This window comes from Equus quagga, chromosome 8 (assembly GCF_021613505.1).
Source record: "Equus quagga isolate Etosha38 chromosome 8, UCLA_HA_Equagga_1.0, whole genome shotgun sequence".
Taxonomy (NCBI): Eukaryota; Metazoa; Chordata; class Mammalia; order Perissodactyla; family Equidae; genus Equus; species Equus quagga.
Genome location: NC_060274.1, coordinates 3,942,612 through 3,963,629, shown reverse-complemented (window position 1 = coordinate 3,963,629; position 21,018 = coordinate 3,942,612).

Sequence of the window (21,018 nt, the reverse complement as noted above, 5' to 3'; positions counted from 1 at the left end):
TAACTGACAATGAGCAGACTTTCAGCTGGAAAGTTACTCATATAGAGCTTTTGGTTGTAATTATTTTGATATATAAGATAGCCATTATAATTTAGGTAATATGTAATTTTGAGGAAAGGGAAAATATGGAGTTTATTTTTTAAAAAGATGCCATAACTTAAAAAATATGGCAATTGTCTATGCACTAAGATAGTAATTAAAGCAATCATTTGCTAATGATGAAGCCTTCATTTAAATATTGCAAATTTTATGTATTTGTGCTCAAAATGTAAATTGCCCTTCCTTCCAAAAAGAACTGTGGCTGCTTACAATAACACAGGAATAACAAGAGAGAAGGAAGAGTGGACGGGGCCCCACTCCTCCAAGAACTTGGAGACCAAGGGAATGTTTGTGCTCAGGTGGGGCAGTCAGCCTCCTGGTGCAGAACTCTAACGACATGGGTGACAGAAACATACCCAGGAAAATGTGGAGGGAGGGCTGACATGGTGTACCAGCTTCCAGAATAGCACATTTTAGTGCCTGGCTCTGGATGGGGGAAAAAGATAAAGTCTGAGACACAAAAGCATCCTTGTCACCAGAAAAACCTTCTCAATTGGGCAACAAGAGTATTTCGGTGATATTACTGTGGTCTGGACGAAGCATCCTTCAAAGTATTGGCTTCCCTTCGCCTTAATTCTATGTTCCCTAAGCAAACTTTTGGGTACTGTTTTGATTTCCCGGATATCTTAAATCAGGAAAGAGATTTTCGTGGATCATGGACAGGAACATTCTGGTTATTAGAAGGAGATTATTAAGATTATAAGTTAATAAATTAGTGTTCTGGTACTTAAGGTAGCAGTCTGATATTATGTAGGGTAATTGATAAAGTCCAGTTTCTGATTCTACTCAGCTAAAGATAGGGATTAAACCAGAGTCAAAGTACCTGTCCCTTTCCCCTAGCCTAATGATTCTCTTTGGCCTCAGTGCTAACCTTCCTCCCCATTAAAACTTCAAAGACTATGATTAAATCAATACATTTTGCTAGGAGCTTCCTGGCAGCCAAGACAAACAGGGAAAACTTGAAGGGTAATTAATTCTCATTACCTGATAAAAGGATCCTTTGGGAACCAGTATTAGGAGATATTAAAATCTTTTTTCTATTTGCCATCTAGGCTTTAGGGAGAAAAAGACTTACGAATAACAGTTTTATATGGTTTCATTCAGGGAAAAGCAGATTTCTGGAAAGAGTTTTTAAAAGATGAAACACTCTTCTTAGCCTTAATCCCAGGGCTGTCCCTATCAGAGCAAGTGATTTAGAATTTACTTAAGTGTTTGAAAAACATTAGCCCTGTAATCCTATCTAGGGACGTTAGCAGAAAAAAGTTGTGATCCAGCAGTTTGTTTCAAGTCAGTTGTTTATCACACGGAAAATATTTCTCCATGGAAATGGTAGTCTTAAAATCCTGAAGAATCCTTTAAGGATTCCTGAAGGAAGCCCAGAAAATTCTATTTGACCCTGAACGTAGCTAGTATGGTGCTAATACTAACCGTGATCAAATGCTACGTTTTGGTTCCTGAACCTTAAGCAAGGTTGCTCCAGGATGCCCAAGGGCCTCCCCAGTCCCACCCTGGTCCTGCTCCAAAGCGGGGCTGGCACAGACTCTTCCTCTCTGCTCAGAAGGGGTGCTCAGGCTCTAGTCAAGGCCCCTGCTCACGGAGGTTCCAGAGAGAGCACTGAACCGGGACGCAAAGGTCCACCTCCCACACGGCCTTCCATTCTTTAGGAAACTAGCTTCTCTAAGCCCCAGAGGTCACAGGTGAAGACGCTAATAGGCCTACGATTCAAGGATGCTGTGGGTAGCAGATGGAAACTCCTCTCTAAATTATTAAACAGCCTCAGTTTCAAAAGAATCCTGTTCTGGATTGCAAAGAATTGAATTACAAAAAAATTTTGAAATATAATTGTTAGAGCTGCCCTTACTGTATTTTTACTGTTCTTTGTGTTCTATTTTTTTCTCTCACATTAAACTGGTTAGCAGCTGTCGACTTGGCATTCACGTCTTCAATTCTCCCGCGCCATCTATGTTTTACTATTTCCTAACTCTTCAAATGCTTGGTCTTGCTTTCACCATGTTTCTCTTACACTTTATTCAGGATTTTAGTCAAACCACTTGTCAATTTACTTTGTTCCCTCCTCCCACATGCATCTTCTCTTCTTCCATGCTAATCTTTCCTTCCAAATACCCTGTCCCTTGGGATTCAGAACAGCACTACCCAATGGAATGTGATGGTGGAAATAACCCACTTTAGTGCTCTTCCCAAAGTAGCCACTCACCACATGTGGCTACTTGAAATGGGGGGGGAGGTTTGATTGAGAAGCTGAATTTTTGATTACATTGACTTTCTTAAATTATAATAGCCACATAGGGCGAGTGACTACCCCATAAGGTAAGGACAGTTTCATTCGTTTCCTTTGGACTTGAATTTGACATTGGAATTAATTTTGCATGTGCGTGTGCATGCATGTGTGTGTAGCTTCCTAGTGTCTTTTTTCCTAGTGTCTTTATTTAGTAAGGTCTCTTGATTGGAGGGATAATAGCCTTCTCCCTATGATCAAGTCTGAAAAGAAAGGTACTGATTTTGCTCTTGATCCTCCTACAGATGAGAGAAAATCTCCACTTAGCTCTAAGACAATCACCATTTGCTGCCAGTTGAGTTCAGCCAATCTTTCCTACCCCACATTAAAAAACAAAAAAGCAACAAACCCTCTTGACCCCTACATCCACTGCCCGCAATTGTCCCACTTCTTTGTTCTTTAAAACAAAACTCATTGGAAGAGTTCTCTGTACTTGCTGCCTCCATCCTTCTCCTCCCATCCTGCCCTGGAACCGCCCCCATCAGGCTTTCCTCCTGCCCCTGCGCTGAAGAGCTCTCTTCAAGGTCAACATGGAACCCACATTGCCAAGACCTATCATCAATTCTCCCATGTGTTCATCACAGTTGCTCACATTCTCCTTGAAATGTTTCTGCCCCTTGGTTTCTGGGCCACCGTACGCCTGGTCTCCCTCCTTCCTTGCAGCCTTTGTTGCTGGCATCTCCACTTGCCCAACTCTATAGGCTTAATGCTCAGGGCTCATCTCTCAGCCATTCATCAACATTGATCTCTCGAGGAGATCTCAACCAGTACGATGATTTCAAACACCACACATCTTCTTGGGACTTCCAAATGTGTATCTTCAGCCCCTATCAGTCCCCTCGGCACCATAATTATACATTTCACTGCCTATGCCACGTCTTCCGGATATCTAAAAGCCTTCTCACCCTCAACATGTCCAAAACACAATTCTTAGTTTCTTCCATTCTGCAAACCTGCATCTTCCCTGCTCTTCCCCATCATACAAACAGGCCCGGGACAAAAGACCAAAACAAAACAGAACAATGAACTAGAAATAGTCCTTTTCTGTCTTTCCTTGTACTTCCCCTGAAATCTCTCAGCAAGACCCATCAACCATGTATTCAAATGGGTCCCCGACTCCACTTCCCCCATTCTGGGGCTGTTGTCCTTTCCCAAGCCATGGCATTTCTCCTTTCTTTGTTGAACCTCTGATTCCCTTCTTGCTCTCCTGGTCTACTTCACACAAGCCCCAGCAGTCTTTGAAAATATACCTAGATGGTACAGCCTACTACACACCTAGGACGCACTCTTCTGCTTCCGATTTCCTAATGCTTTCCAAACAATTGAAGACCATCAACTGTAGCCTTCAAGGACCATACGATCTTGCTCATTTCTACAGCTGTGATCTCCTCTCCTCCACACTCCCCTGCTCACTGTGCTTCGGCTGCTTGGCCTTCTTTGCTCTTCCTTGAACACACCAACTCACACTTGCCTCGGTGCTCACGTCTCTGCCGGGAGCTCTTTTTCCCAGATCCTCATGTGTGAGCACACATGCCTTTGCTCTCATGTCACCCGCTCTGAGACCTCTACGACCGACTGTTCCACCTCCAGTAGGTCCCCTGTATTCATCACTGTCACCCCTCATCTGCTTGATTTTCTTCACTTTCTGAAACTATAGCATCTATTTGTTTGCTTATTTTCTGTTCTCCAACTAGAATGTGAGCCCATGGAGACAGGGGCTCTATCTTGGTCCTAAGGGAACTCCCAGGACCAATAATCGAACCGGCACATAGCAGGAACTAAATAATCCCTATAGACGAAAGAATGGCCATCGCCACTCAAGCAGCACTCTCAGCTCAATGGAGTCCTCCATTGGCCCTGTGCAAAGTCCTTTTGGTTTTAATAAACATACAAAAATAGACAGCTAAAAAGTTACAAATGTTTTCCTATTATAAACATGCCTAAACATCCAAACTGACCACTTCAAAAGATGGTCACCACCTTCTCTACATTAGAAATAGAGAGAAGCCCATTTGTTTTGTCTTTTAGGAACTTTCCTTCCGAGGTTGTAATAGTCTCATTACATGAAAAAATTTCCAATAAATCAGGAACTTTGTCCCAAATACTTTGCTTAGCCATAAAAGCCATCAGATAAAAGTAACGTAAATTATTTTTGTGTTGAGAATGCCCTTGCTTGACCGTGATTAAGAACGTTATTCTTCACTGTAATACTGTCATGCATCGCTTAACGACGGGGATACGTTCTGAGAAATGGGTCTTTAGGCAATTTCATCATCACAGACTGTACTTAAACAAACCTAGATGGTAGAGCCTACTACACACCTAAGAGGTATAGAACTAATCTTATAGGACCACCATCGTATATGCAGTCCGTCGTTGACCAAAACATCGTTACGCGGTGCATGACTGTATTAAATCACTAATTTGGCAGTGGTATTAATCAAGAAGCTTCCTGGACTGACTTCAGAAAATAAAGGGATAAGAAGCAAGTATAGATGTCAATAGATCCCCAAAAATAGAAAAAATAAGAGAAAAAAAGTCATGGAGATATTTTAGAAAACTCAAGTAAGGCTTGTCGATATTCCCAGACGCTACTCTATTATGAGAATTCCCATATCTTTCCCAATCACAGACAGTTTTCTTGGCCACTTTGTCCATGAGGCCCCCACTCAGAACAAAGAGAGGACATCAGGGAAGGACAAGAAGAGTCTCCGGGGAGGTGGGAGCGTGGCAGGACTCCTCGGTACCTGTTGCACTGCAGGAGTCCAAGCTGCCTTCCGCTGGGTCATTGCTCATCTGCTCCAGGCTGTCTGTCCTGCTTCTCAGTGTCAGCAAAGCAGCTCCTTTGCTCCCACTTTTAAGTGTGAAGGGGAGGCAGCTGGCTGGAGAGAACAACAGGATATGGTGTTAACTTCAACTACTACTGAAATGTGCCCTCGTAGTCAGGAGCGGGGCTCTCCCTGGAAGTCTCCGATCAGAGAGAGATCATTTACAGAGATAGGCATGGTGTGATCAGGGCTGCAACTGACCCTCGGTGTGGGTGTGCACACACAAGCCCATGCACAAACATGGCTCCCAACTGTGGATTCAGAGATGTGATGGTCAAAAACTTACGTTAGCTAGAACACCCTGCTTCTGGTCTTGTCTGGTGGACTCTGAGAATTAGCTACTGGAGGGGGATTAAGAGTCAGACTTGACTCAGTAGGTTTTCCTAAGGAGAGGTCAAGTCTAGCACCTCCAACCAGACCCTAAATGTGAGTGTGTGTGTCTCGGTGGGGTGGGCGATGAGATGAAGGCGAGAGGGGCTGTGCAGGGGTAACAGCGAGCCTAACACACTTGCTTCATATGACGCTGACCTATGTTCAGTTTAGCTACAAACCTCCTAAGACCAGGCCAGGAATTATGCCGGTTCCTTTGTCAGATCTGTGGGTCTCAAACGTGTTTGTGGGACACAGCGGCATCTGGTGTTACATTGTCTGTCATTCACTTTAACATTCTTTAACATAAACGGCATGATGTATGAGTGTGTTAGTTTTAACCTGCATCCCAGGGGTGACAGTTAGCATCAGAGGCACCCTGATCAATAACACACTTCAGAAGTGTTCAATATGTGAAAGAAACATCAAAATCCCATATTCCACAAATGGCCACCGTAGGTCCTTCAATTATCTTTATTGCTGGCCCCCCTGGAGGGTTTGTAATCAGAATAATGGATATAGACATGGTGTTTCAGTGGTGAAATGAATGGAGCTTAAGAAAGTTGAACTGGCTAGAAAATCCTGGGCTCTACATGGTGGTGTGCAGAAGGTAAAAGCCTCCAGCGATTTTTTGCTGGTTCTGGGAGCTGCGGGGGAGGGACCTAACGTCTGGTGGGACTCAAAGCTCAGCTGAACGTCGCTTCTAGAATGATCTGGGCCTTTCTTGAGTGAATGTTTCACGAGGGGTGATGAACAGAACCCCTGAGAGGATGGCAAAGGGCATTCATCACATTCACAGATTGGGATGTGCGTCTTCACGCCCGCTTCCTGACAAACGTTTGTCTGTGCTGCAGGATTTGGTGTGAGACTCCTTCATTTACAAGGTACCTGGGGAGCAAAGAGACAGGAAAGGCCCCCGTGCCATCACTACCAGTGCCAACTGGCATCTTCCATTAAGAATCTGAGGGCTGGAAATACCAAAATGGCTTGGGTCAGTTTTCAACTTCGGCTCTTCTGTTGTTGCAAGGGGTTTGTTACACTAAATATGAATTTAAATACTAAAGCATGAGGAGGGTTTTATCTTTTTTTTAAAGAAACTTTTTATAGTCTTATTCAGAATACAAGAGACCCACTCTTCTCTGATCACAATCTTTTTTTTTTTTGGCTGGGAAAGATTCACCCTGAGCTAACATCTGTTGTCAATCTTCCTCTAGTTGTAGGTCTTTCTAGTTCTTCTACGGGAGCTGCTGCTACCAGAGCATGGCTACTGACAGATGAGTGATGGGGTTCCTGAACCGAGAACCAAATCTGGGCTGCCGAGGCAGAACGTGCTGAACTGTAAGCACTGGTCCATCAGAGCTTGCTTGGTTTTACCTTTCTTAAAAATAAGTTAGAATGAGTAGACTCAGATCTCTCATTTGCCATCTGAAAAGATCTCTAGAGAGAGGGAGAGGTGAGATGAGTTCCAATTATCCAGTAGGCATTGCCCATGGCCCTGGGTACTTCCAAAGGAGAGAGCTGCACAGGTGAATGCCATCAGGGTTAACAAGACTTGAGAACCCCGAAGTCTGGATCCACACGTTCAGGGGCCCAGCGTTGCAGTAAATCAATGAAGAAGCAAATCAAGGGTGCCTTTTGTGCGCAGATTCTGGGAACCACACCTTCCTAGCAGACCTCCTGCCTCCGAGGCACTGGGATGTGAATTGACACAATGCGGATCTGGCCGGCTGTGGGAGAGTAGCTGCGAGACTCTCATTGCTCACAAAGCGTCAAGAATGTACTTGTTCCCATAGGGAGAAACTGCAGTGTGCTGAGGTTTTATAGTAGTAACCAGAATAAAAAAAAATCTTCAGAGATGATGTTGTAGGGTTTAATTCAGAAATGTGTAAAGGAGGATGTGGGGCTTAGCTGAGCTCCTTTTCACCAGAGTGACAGAAGTTTGCTCTCGTTACCGAAGATTGTTAGGCTGGAGAACCATCGAACATTACAGGTAGAAGGGCCGAGCCACGTGTAGCGGGGCAAAGGCGAGGGCTGTAGGATAAGGCTTGAAGACAAAGACCTTCGGAGCAAAGAAAACCAGAACCATACCAAACATCCCTCCTTTTAACTCTTTAATCTGGTCTTCTCCATGCCACTAACAGCAGGGCAGGAGGTGGGAGAAGAAGCAGGACTTCATGCCTTTGTGTGGCTTTAACTCTAAACTAGTGTTCACAGGACTCTGGGTTGCAATTCTTACCATTTGTGGATAACTAACAGAAGAGAGCTGAGGTCACAGTCGTCTGCAGTGAAAAATCATTTGACAATCCATTGTAAATAATTTTTAAGTTCCACCTACAGATTTTGGAATGCTTTATTGATGGGAGGACGGCTTTTGATATGCAATGAATATCCTGGGTTAACATGTCCCATAACATTGGAAAATATTTTAAGACAGCTTTATTGAGGTATAATGGACACATAAACTGCCCATATTTACAGAGAGCACTTGGATACATTTCGACATCTGTCTACACCCATGAAACCACCATCAGCATAACACGTTGAGTAATTAGAGTTGTGTGGAAACAGAAAAACAGAGCAGAGCAAATGCTAGAGTGAGATGACTTATATCTAGTCTCATATTTGAGACTATCCACAGGGCACTGGACCAGTCACTTCACAGACCTCATGTCAAAGTCAAGCCATGCTCTGCATCGGGGGAAGTGAAGATCTCTTGTTCTAGGCCAGCCCCAATCTGCCTGGTGCCTGCAGAATGGGAGTGCCATGAATCAGCCGCGTCTACCTTCCTGGGGAGGAGCTGTGGTGGTGGTAGTGGGGGGGGGGGCAGTCACGTTCGCCTTTCCTGACCCCTCTACCTGTGGTCCTGGGTGTCAGATCATGTACATTCCTTTCAAATCTCAGTACCTTCTGATAATACCTGAGTCAAAAAGAACAGAGACCGAGTTTCTTCCTAAAATAAGAGGAATAGATAGTGACTGAAATTCAACCATGAAGACTGCAGATAAAGTAAACTCAAGGTGGGTGGGAGGTGTCGCTCCTCATGAAATGCCTGGGTCCTTACACTGACCCTGCATGGAACCTGAATAGGTCCAGGATTGGGTTTCAACCATACACAGCCATGTTGTCAGACCAGGGGAAACAGAAATTGAATTGCAAGAGGATTTTGGGGGCCCTTCCGAGAAATCCATGGATCCACACATTAATGAAAAAGGAGTCTGCTGTGGCTAGCTGGATTCAGCCCAGAGTCCAAGGTTGGAGGGAGTTATTGCTCTGCATACAAAGTCATGGCCAGTAGTCAACAGGTCTCAACCCAGGGGCACAAAAGAATGTGTGAGTGTGAATACAAAGGGGGCCACTCTGGGGCCCCAGGGACTCCCCCAGCCCAGGAACTTGGTGAGTACAAAGCCCAGGGGTGGATTGTTTTCCTTCCCATTTTGCAACGCTCTGATGAGCAGACAGATTCTGACTCTGTGTGACCTGGGAGCTCTGGGCTGGACCAAGCAGGATGCCAGAGGGACTCCATGTGGCCGAGGCCAGCAGCTCAGCTGAGAGAGCAGAGGATGGAGCAGAGCAGCACTTTGGTGGGCGTTTGGGCTGGGTGCCCCTTGCATGGGGTTTATGGACCATAACCGGCACTGTGCCCTTATGCACACTATTGAGGATCACAGACATTCAGATTGCAAAAGTTTCCAAGATAAGGAACCACATTTTTATGCAGATGAATACCAAGATTCAAAATGTTTTGATACTGTAGTAAGATTAAAATCATTCACCCTAGAACCCCATGCTGCCCATGCGCTCAAAAATCAGCCAACGGAAGCAGTGTGTGTCAGATGAGCATCATCTAAATTTGAGCCAATCTGATATGTAGACATATTTTTCCCCAAATCAACCATTCAATAGATTCCAGGAATGCTGTGTTTTGGGCCACCCAAAAGACTACGTTTTTCTGAAGAAGAAGAAACCCGTAGGGAAGTAACAGAGTCCATGGGAATGAAGGGGGGAGAGGTGAAGAGAGGGCACACACACACATGCACACACGTGCGCTCACACTCATGCTCGTGCATGTGAGCACACACATACAGGTGTGCACATATGCACAAAGACGCATGCACACACAAGTACACGTGCACACATGCACACACACACACACGCTAAGCCACTTTCAGCGTCTGAAGGTTTGGGTGGTACTGCGTCTGGAAGAATATAGGGCTCCATCCTTGTCTCCCAGCATCCATGCCTTCTGTGGTGGAACGACGCAAGTCTCTCCCGCAGTTGCTTTCTCCCCTGCCTAATTCTGTTCTACCAGGCAGTTAGGTTTCCCTTTCTTCTACACACCATGCCTGGGATGCAACGTAACATTAAATGCAGGCTCATTTACCAAGGAAGGCCTCCCCGGTAGAGCCTGGACCACAGAGCAGCATTACACCCTGAGCACAAAAATGAGACCAGAAGTGTTCTAACAGACAGAACACTGAGTCATTCTCTCTCCAGACTGGATGAAGCCCCAGGCGCCCAGGTGTGAGCCCCGCATCCCAGCCCGGGTCCTGCCCTTACCAAGAGTCAAGGAGACCTTCTGACGTTATAGCACCAAGCCCTGAGTTTACAACTGATTTGGTCTGTGCAATGCATGGTACGATTGCAGCTCCTTCTTATTCTTTTATTCTGGGAATATACTCATGCACGCCACGGGCAAGGCAGGGGCGGTGCTTCAGCACGGACCTCAGGGAGGCAGGTTGTGATGTGCAGGGCCTGATACTAAGCAAGCATCTCATCTTTGATGAAGAGGGGAGAAGCAAAGCTATCATTTGCTGTCAGCAGGTTTCAAAGGATTAGGCCCGAGACAAAGATGCTGGGTTTGAAGACTGACACATTAGTGACCTGTGAGAACAGCTTCAATAGTGTGGGGCAAGGAGAGCCACTCTGAGAAGAGCTGACATGATGTCATTTGGAGGTCAGAGCAGAGGAGATGGGATGGTGGCCTGCACGGAGAGCATGCTGGAGAAGATTTTCTGTAGGCTGTGGAGCCCTGTGCACAACTTTAGTGAGGGAGGAAGGAGCTGATGGTGGAGGAGACTGATGTTTATGGACAAGACCCACCAGGGTTCAGAGCGTGGCCAGTGCCTGAGGGAACTGGATGAAGGATTAAGAGCATTACCCTCAGGGAAGGACGGAAGACAGTTCTTTTCCTTTGCATTTAGGAGAAAGGAGGAGATGGATGATGACAAAGAGAAATCTGTCAAGAACAGACGTCAGAGAGACGAGGTACTCAGGATGGTTTTGAACGTCTGTGTGAAAAGAAATGTCTGTGAGCCAAAATCTTTTGTTTTTAATGACTATTCCTGATTTTTATTTTTTAATTTTTTTGCGAGGGGGATTGGCCCCAAGCTAACGTCTATGCCAATCTTCCGCTATTTTGTATGTGGGAGGCCACAACAGCATGGCTGGATGAGTGGTGCTAGGTCCGTGCCCAGGATCCGAACCCGTGAACCCCAGGCTGCTGAAGCGGAGCACACACACTTACCCATTATGCCACCAGGCCAGCCCCTCCTGATTTTTAAATTGTTTAAAATAGTGGTAAAATATAGATGACCTTAATTTTATCATTTTAGCCATTTTAAAGAGTTTGGTTCTGTGGAGTTATGTACATTCTCATTGTTGTGTAGACATTATCACCATCCACCTCTAGAAAACTTTTCACCTTCCCAGATGGAAACTCTGTGCCCAATAAACACTACTCCCCCTTTCTCTCCTCCTTCAGTCCCTGGAAACCATCTACTTTCTGTTTCTATGATTAGACTACTTCAGGAATGTCGTGTAAGTGGGATCATACAGTGCTTGTCCTTTTGCAACAGGCTTATTTCACTTAACACAATGTCCAAGCTTCATCCATGTCGTAGCCTGCGTTAGAATGTCCTTCCTTTTTAAGGCTGAATAATAATCCATTGTGTGCGTACCTGACGATTTGTTTCTCCATTCATCCCTTGATGGACACTTGGATTGCTTCTACCTTTTGGCCGTTGCGAATAATACTGCTCTGAACATGGATGTGCAACTCTCTCTGAACTCCTTCTTCCATGTCTCCTGGGTACATATCCAGAAGTGGAATTACCGGATCATATGATACTTCTAGGTTTAATCTTTTGAGGAATCACTCTACCATTTTCTGCAGCTGCTGCATCATTTTACATTCCCGTCAGCAATGCACAGGGTTCCAATTTTTCCATATCCTCAACAAAACTTGCTATTTTTTGAGGTTGTTAACAATAGCCATCCTAATGGGTGTCATGTGATACCTGTTTGGGGTTTTGATTTGTATTTTCCTAATGCTTAGAGATGTTAAGCATCTTTTCATGTGCTTACTGAACATTTGTCTATCTTCTTTGGAGAAATGTCTATTCAAGTCCTTTGCCCCTTTTTTTTTCCTTGAGGAAGATTGGCCCTGAGCTAACATCCGTTGCCAATCTTCCTCTTTTTGCTTGTGGAAGATTGGCCCTGAGTTAACATCTGTGCTCTTCTTCCTCTATTTTATGTATGGGATGCCACCACAGCATGGCTTGATGAGCACTGTGTACGTCTGTGCCTGGGATCTGAACCTGCGAACCCCAGGCAGCTGAAGCAGAGTGTGTAAACTTAACCACTACAACACCAGGCTGGCTCCTGATTTTTATAATTTTTAATCTCCAAAAACTCTTAATTGTTCTCCAGTTGTTCTTTTATAGCATTCATTTTTACCGTGAATATAATATCTTTTCTTCTTTCTCTGAGAATATTATAGTTTTAAGACCTTTTTTCCTTCCCTGTCTGGTCTCTTTCAAAGGTTCTTTTTACTGTTTACTATTTTGGCCTCAGTCTTCTGTGTTGGAAGCTTTCTTCAATTATCTCATTACCCTTCACCATCCTTTCCTATTTAAGAGTGAAGCACTAAGAACGCAGGCTGAAAACTCCAGTGAAGGGGTGTGTGGGGGTTCAGGGATTGTTGCCAGGTGAGCTTCCTATAGAATGATTGCATGGGGAGACAGACCTTTACCCCAAACGTAGGTATGTTCTTTGGTGCAGTTCTGTTTCTCCAGGGAAAAGTCCTCCTCCTTCTAGGAGTGTGTTTTTAGAAGCATACAGTGTAGGAGCAGGACAGGATGAAGAGATTGGGGCAATGGTGGGGGCACCTCAAAGTCTGCCATGCTGACTGTCATAGTGTTCCCGCTGGTCTAGAGTCTCATCTCTGTCCTCCTCTATGCATCGTGTGTCTGGGTCCTGTGGCCTCGTGCTAACATCTGTTGCCAGTCTTCCTCACCAAAAGTAAATAAATAAAAAAATAATATATATACACATATATGTATGTGTATATATATGTAAATCAATGGAGAGTTTGAAAGATAAAATTGAAGAAGTCTCCCAGAAAATGGAACAAAACTACCAAAACAACAATAGGAGAGAAAAGACAAGAAAGTAAGAGGGTTAATTCAGCAAAGAAAAAAAACCCCGAGGGGAAGAAATTGTCAAAGGAATAATACAGGAAAGTAACTCAGAACTGAAGTATATAAGTCTCCAGACTGAATGGCACATGGCACGCCCGGAACCATGGATTTAAGGCACATCATTATGAAATTTGTTATCAGCAGGGATCCTGAAAAGAGCCTAAGAGTTCCCAGAGAAGAAACGAAGCCCTGAATGAAGGAAAAGGAAGAAGAATGATGCTCTCCTTCTCAAGAGCATCGTTGGACTCTAAAAGATAGCAGAGTGTCCAGAGTTCAGATGAAAAATGACCTTCAACCCGGAGTTCTGTACCCATTGAAAATATCATGGAGGGAGGAGTAAAGACATCTTCAGACATGCACAGTCTCGTAACATTTACCTCCCAGGTGCCCTTTGTCAGGAAGCTGCTAGATGATGTGCTCTGCTCAAATGAAGGACTAAACCAAGAAAAAGAGAAACAGGAGCCAGTGGAAGCCGCAAACGGACTTCCCAGGGTGACGATGCTGGGAGGTCCCGGGACAACAGATGTTCAACAGGTGTAGCCTGTCCAGGCGGAGCAGAGCTAAGGGTGGCGGCAGAGGGGGCTCCAAGGGAAAAAAGACCATGGAGCTGATAGAGAGCTTTAAATTTGTCTGGAATAAATTTGGAAACTTGTTAGCGCTGTAACAGTTCTGTTAGATCATTTGGTCGGGGGGTGGGGGGGAGTTAAGCTGTAGCTGAAAAACTAAGCACGTGAAAAAACAAGGCTAATAACATCCCATTGCTGGGTATCTATCCTAAGAACCTGAAATCAGAAATCCCAAGAGTCCCTTGCACCCCTATGTTCATTGCAGCATTATTCACAATAGCCAAGACGTGGAACCAACCTACATGCCCAGAAACTGATGATTGGATAAAGAAGATATGGTATATATACACAATGGAATACTGCTCAGCCATAAAAAAAGACAAAATTGGCCCATTCACAGCAACGTGGATGGACCTCGAGGGTATTATGTTAAGCGAAATAAGCCAGTCAGAGAAAGACGAACTCTATATGACTCCACTCATAGGTGGAAGTTAATATATTGACAAGGAGATCTGATCGGTGGTTACCAGGGAAAAGGGGGGCTGGGGGGAGGGCACAAAGGGGGAAGTGGTGTACCCACAACATGACTAACAATAATGTACAACTGAAATCTCACAAGGTTGTAATCTATCATAACATTAATAAAAAAAAAAACAACAAGGCTAATATTGATTACATGAAAAATGAAGTTGTACAAGGGAAAAAAGATGGAATCCAAGTCCTCTACTTGGTTCAGGCATGAGGAATATTTACATGGACAAAATAACACAAATACCACCACCTTGACCAAGAATAATCATGACACAACACACTGAGCTCACAGGAGTGTGCAAAGTATGTGTACGGTGGGGGTGATTGCCAAGAGAATTTAACCCTCAGTTCCATAACAGAAACTCTACAGATGACGTCTAAAAACAAAGACATCCTCAATAAATGGTGATATATTATTTCACAAAAAGCATATAAATGTCTGAAAAGTAGAAATAAGAGCCCCTGGCCGGCACACCTGGTTTGCTGAGGGCAGAATGGGCTGCATTTCAGCCCAATTTGCCTCCTGAACCTGAGAACTTACACAGAACAACTGGAAAGTGCACAGCACCCCTGGTCTGAGAAGTATACGCAACCATTAGAACAGTGCAAAAAAAGGACAAAAAATGGGACTAAGAAAAATCTATCTGCAATTCTCCTAAGACCAAATCTCATATTGTCAAATGTCCTGTGAAGTATCTTTAAGCTTCTGGTTTAAGAGTGAAGACCAACAATAAATAATATACAGTGGCTGAAATTAATGCCAATCCGTCTAACACCGCAAGAAACGCCCTTGATTACTACAGGGTTTGGCTGACCTGGATAAACAGTGAACCTCATAATGGAAGGCATAGCTAGGCACTTCAGGTGGTTTTAGCTCAGCATGAACCAAGGGTGTGATGTGATTGGTAAGAGGTAGGGCTTTGTAATGCAATTTTAAGATGAATATATGCAAGTCCAGTCTCAAGAAAGGGAAGATGGTCCCAACCATCCCCTGCTCTGGCCAGGCCACTTCTGCAGCATTGTTCTCAGTTCCAAGCTCTAAGGAGGTCACTGACTGTGTTCATGCAGAATCTTGAACATGGCAAAGAGCAATACATGGAGACTATGTATGGTTATCCGTAACCCGTCTTAAAAATCAAGAATGTCATACAGAACAGTAATGTATTAGACTTTTTTTAATGTAGAGGATTAAAAGGAGTTAAATGGAAAGGGAGATTGACTCATTATAAAGAAAGACTTTCTGATTCAAACTGAGCTATTCAAATAGAAAACGTGTTGTCTGGCACTGCTGGGATTAGAATGGGCCCCTGTGGGGTGGGAGAGGAGGGCAAAGTTCTAAGAACTCTCTTGCCCTGGCTGAGCCCAACTTCCTTCCTGTTTGAAGGCTTTACGATTTAATGCCTTTCATCACTTCCCTTGAACCTTGAATGGGAAAGCATCTTCAGAAATATTTGATTTGGGTGTTTGAAGGAAGGATTTCATCCCCAATCCAATTTGTTACTTCTTAACTTGAAAACTTTGTTTCAAGGTAAAAATACTTTGGGGTATGAATTAAGACCCAAGAGAATTTCCTAAGAATGATAGGCTTGAATCTTCCACTGCTCAAGAGAGCCTTTTCGTCATTCTTCTTATTTCCTGTCGTATTCTAAGTGCCATTTACAGACTCTGACCTCATAAGTGGTTCCAGATTCCATCAGTGGTCCACAATGAATTAAAAAGCAATAGAATCCAGATGCTTTTTCTGGTAAACAGTCCCTTTGTAAGAAAAGTAAACAGAACGAGGAGGATTTTCATTGACTTCCCCAATGACATTTATCCACATAGGAGAGAGGTCTTTGTGCCTTTTCACCCAGTAAGCGTGCAATTCCCAGTCACAGATTCGCTGGTCCACAAATACCACCCATCTCACATACCGATGCTCTCCTTCTTTTAATTAACTCACTGATTGAAATGTTTTAAATGACATAAAGTGAATACAGCCTATAAAAAAAGGGATACTGATATATAAATTAAGAGAAGCTAAGGCTCTAACAAAATTCCTGAAGATGCTAGAAACTTCCTCTGAGGACTACTTGACAAATCTTGCTACAAATTGTTGGTGCTGAAATTGTAGATTTGGTGGCATTACACTATTTTTTCAACCTAGGGATTCCAAGCTGATTCCTTAAATGGGCGCTAAATGACAAATATGTGTATTTAATCACATATAATTTTCGCAAATTTTTCGAATGGTACAGAATTATTTCCATGAATACGTCTGATAATTCGACCTGATTTATCTCATCTTGATATCAGATAAACTTTATGGAAATCAATTTCCAAGGCATGTCCAGTGCTACGATATAAAGCAAACATGATGGGTTTTCTTTGCTCCATTTACCATTATCTGTGGAAAGTAGAAAGTGGCTCCCTGTAACCTAATTCTGCTCCACTTGTTTATAACCATGCCACAAGGGTTAGAAGGTTAATTTTAACTCATATTCATGCCAGAACAATACCAGGTAAGGGAAGATACTTGAGAGGTCTGGTACTCATAAAGTTCAGAATCTTTACCTCTACTGAACACTCTGAAAAATCAGAGTTAACGTCATGTGACACTTTTGCAGGTAAACTAACACAGCTCACGGATCTGATGAATCCTTTGATATAATTTGTTCCAAGTAAATAAATACATATTTTGCACCCCGAAGCTTAATTTGAACAGCATTTTTGTTTGAATTCAACGTAATAATTCTTTTCAACTCAGTATAACCAAAACGTGAGGACGTCCCTGCTTTAGAGAATGAAGCGAATGATGAGGCCTCACCCTCGCATTGGTTACCTACACTCCAGCTTGAGACAAATACACAGCTAATTGCTTCCCAGCAGATGTGTTGACAGCCACAGCCCCCAATTACTCCCTGTTTCTCCTTTGCCCACTTCCCCCCTTGCCTACTCTCTCCTTTGCTTTCTCAGTCGACAGGGGAGAGAGCTCGCTATCGAGTACGTAAACATCTCTGAGTCCCTTATATTTATAACATGCCATATCCTACAAAAGTAGTGAGGCTCATTGTCCTCTTTCACAGGAAATCCCACTTGCTCATGCCCCAGGAGAGGGCTTTCTCCCTGCTGGAGCAGGCAGGAAGTAGAAAAGCTGGAATGCCAAGTCATGTCTGTCATGCTCCACAGCCCATGGTAGGCTGTGCAAATCTCAGGGCTCAAAACAGAGCATATTTTGCTATAGTTGTTAACAATTCCATGCTTTAAATTCTATATTTTAGCAACACCAGGGAAATGAGTAACCCCTAGCCTTTTCCAGAGAAGGAGGGTAGGACATGAATTTTAATTATCTCATTTTGATCTTTGTTTACAACACAAAGGCTGTTTCTGCTTAGCTGCCGCACACACTGGTTACTTAAACATTTTAAAGCCAAGTTTGAAGGGATGCAAACAAACAAGGAAGAAAATAAAGGTTTGAGGATTTCTTTATTTTTCCCTTGGAGGTCGGTGTGTGAATTTTATTCACGCAAAGAAATCCCTCTGAGAGATGCTGGGAAAAATCAGAACTTTATTTCACCGAGAAGTGCGTTCCATGAATTCTGTAAACTGTTTCAGAATTAGGACTATTCAGGTTTTTCAGTGTATGCTACGGGCTTAAAGTTTGTAGCATGTAGTCCATCAAAATTAAAATAAAAGGGCTGAATATTAGTCAGTAAACCTGCACGCATAAATGACCTTTATCTGGGTTTCATCCTGGAAAGGTTAAACCTGGGAGATTTTGCCGTAAACTAGCTGTGCAAAATTGGGGCTTTATTTAAACTCATAGAATGACAATGTTGCAGCTAGAAAAGAGAGTTAGAAGTCACCTAGTCTAATCTCCCAGAGCCTCGGATTTTTCATCTATAAAATGAGGTTATAAGATCTTGCCTGCTCCCCTCAGGGCCATTTTGAGACTAAGAATGTCACAGGTGTGAAAGTGAGGTAAGAAAATTGGAAGAGCCATACAAGTGCAGAATTAAATGATTACCGCTATTATCATCACTCTGATACTTGTTAGTGCTGTCAAGTCAATTCTACTCCTAGCGCTTCTGTGTTCAGCCAAGAAGAACCCTGCCGGGTCTTTCTGCCCCATCCTCTCCCCTTCCAGTGCCAAATCAGACAATGCTCCACTGTTATTCATACGGTTTTCATGGCCAATTCTTTCAGAAGTGGGTGCTCAGGTCCTTCCTAGTCTGTCTTAGTCTGGAAGCTCTGCTGAAATCTGTTCACCATGGGTGACCCTGCTGGTATTTGAAATCCTGGTGGCATAGCTTTCAGCAACACGCAGCCGCCACAGTATGACAACCAACAAACCTGGGCCATGGTGGTGAGAGGGCCAAATCCTAACCACAAGACCACCAGGGCTGGCTCATGCTGACAGACTAGTAGATAAATTGCTAGGCAGTTAGAAAAAGACTAGCTTAAAATCAGGCTTGCAATCTTGTCTTTACTAACCTGAAATTAGCAGCGTTTCTTTTTGATATGCTCAAGTGACCCATCTAGTCATTTAGCCTTTGAATATGCCAAGGGTAATTTCGAGGTTTCTTTTATCACGCCTACTGGGTCCTCATAATTCCTCTCTGATATGCTTACAAGGGTAATTAATGGAATTTTGTTCAAATTTCCACATTTACTAGGAAATGGCTATAATCAAATGAGGTTTACTTATATTACGATAATTAAGGTAGAAGGAAACACAGAGTGACAATTACATGGCACAGTCAAGTGGGTTAAACTTTGGAAGTCAGGAGACTGGAGGTCATTCACGGAGATGACATCAGATCCCAGGGCCGTCTTTCTCACCAAAGCAGGTGCAGGGTCCCTCTCCAAGGACGCAGAGGGCCGAGACATTGTAGATGGTTTATTAAAGATCATTTCCTTGTGGTCAGCAATTTTCGGAATTCATGAGACCAGGGCAGTCAGACGTGAGGAACTGATTACAGTGCACCTAAACGCTCACGTCTGTTTCTTGACTCCAGTTCTTCTTAAAGTTGCCATTGTCTTTTGTACTCCCTAGAAAAATCAACTACTTTTATTTATCCCTCTCTTGTAATGACTGCAGGCCTGCCCTGTCATCCCCTTTGGCCTCCCTCACTCTTTGTCTGTCTTCCTCTTGCTCTTCTTCTGTCCCTTGCTCTTCCTCTCTCTTCCCCTCGCTCATCTTCCGTTCCTTCCCATAAAGACGCACTCCTTCTGCTACTATTGACCACCAAGATATGACTGATCTGTCATCTTTAGGTCCATGCCATTGCACCCGCAAACTGAACCCAGGCCGCCCAAGCAGAGCGTGCCAAAGTTAACCACTAGGCCACGGGGGCTGGCCCCAGATGTGGCAGTTTCTTTATCTGTCAGATGAAGGAGTTGGTTCTGAGCTCAATGGCTGTGAAGGATCCTGTCCATTTGGTGCACACTATAGAAGTTGAGCTAAATCACCATAGTCTATCTTCCATAGGCTTACATTCACTGCAAAGAGAATATGGCCTTACAAATAACAGCTCTGTTGCTATTTGATTTAATATAGACAAATATATGAGATATTACAATACTGCACATATGCAAGGTAGGGAAAGGAAGAACCAAGGAGTCATACAATTCATAGCATGGAGTTCCAAGGTTTCAAAGAAGGAAGCTGACTCCTTTCACCAGAACATTCACTTCCAGCAACATCCCAGCTCTTGCAGGAAGAGAGGGAGGAAGAATACAGAAATGCCAGCAATTCTCTGAAGCAATCAAATAAATAAATTGAGAAATAGCTTACAGAAGTGGATAACACAGCGTGTGGGGAAAAAATATACTGAGGAAACATTAGAAATTGTTTTTTTCCCCAGAAAAAAGAATTATCCTCAACAGTTAGATGAAAATCTTCAAACTTTTACATGAGTCATAAGCATAGCTGGCGTTACAAGTCAGCAAAATCAATGACTACCCAGATGATTGAATTCAAGCAACGTCAGCGAAAACTCAGGGATGAACTCCGACTGAGCATGAGAAGAAAGGGGATAGGAGGAAGTTGTAACTACTCAGTGGTTCCAAGTCGGAAGGATATTTGGGCCAGTAATCTACGCTGGTTAGTTTGTAAGAGCAGAGATGGCAGGGGTGTCTGCCGCTTAGATCCCACACAGCCCTGAGAATCAGCTTCCTTTGGCATCCTGGTCCCTTCCGCCATCCTAAGGGGATGCCGGACGTCCCTTGCTGAGTTGAAGACGCTGTACAGTATTTTACAAGAGCAGTTGCCTACTCTTGCAAAGGAAAACAAGCTGAGATCTCCTTTTGGGAAAAGTTCTCCACTTCACTGTGGCCAAGCTGGAGATGACAGAGAAGCCTGCCTGTGTTCCGAACCGACAACACTGAAAACCACCCCAAGGGCAGATGGGCAAGTCTAGTGAGAATAAAATGCAAATGCACCATCGTGTCAATAAATAGTCCCAATGGAAAGGATTCTCCTGTGGGCCCAGGAAGGGAGAGCATGCTGCAGGCATTTCTGCCCTGCCGTCCACCCTGCCTCTGGGCCAGAATCTGTGCTGTGTGCCCTGACCCCGACAGGAAGGTTTTCCCAGCTGTGCTGACTCCACATCAGCCCCCACCATGGCCGAGCTGAGGGCTGACTTCGGATCAGACGGAATCGCTGACCACATGAGCGGAGTGACTAATACAGAGGAGAGTTCTTGAGAACTGACACTCTTTTCCTTCTCAGAATCACATACTAAAGTTGTAGCCAAATTTTACTTAACTTTGTGTCATAATTCTTACTCAGGAGCTTACATCACAGGTCAGCACGCAGAGCTTGTCAGAGACACCAAACCATCACCCAGTGAGTCGTGTGGGACCCGTGC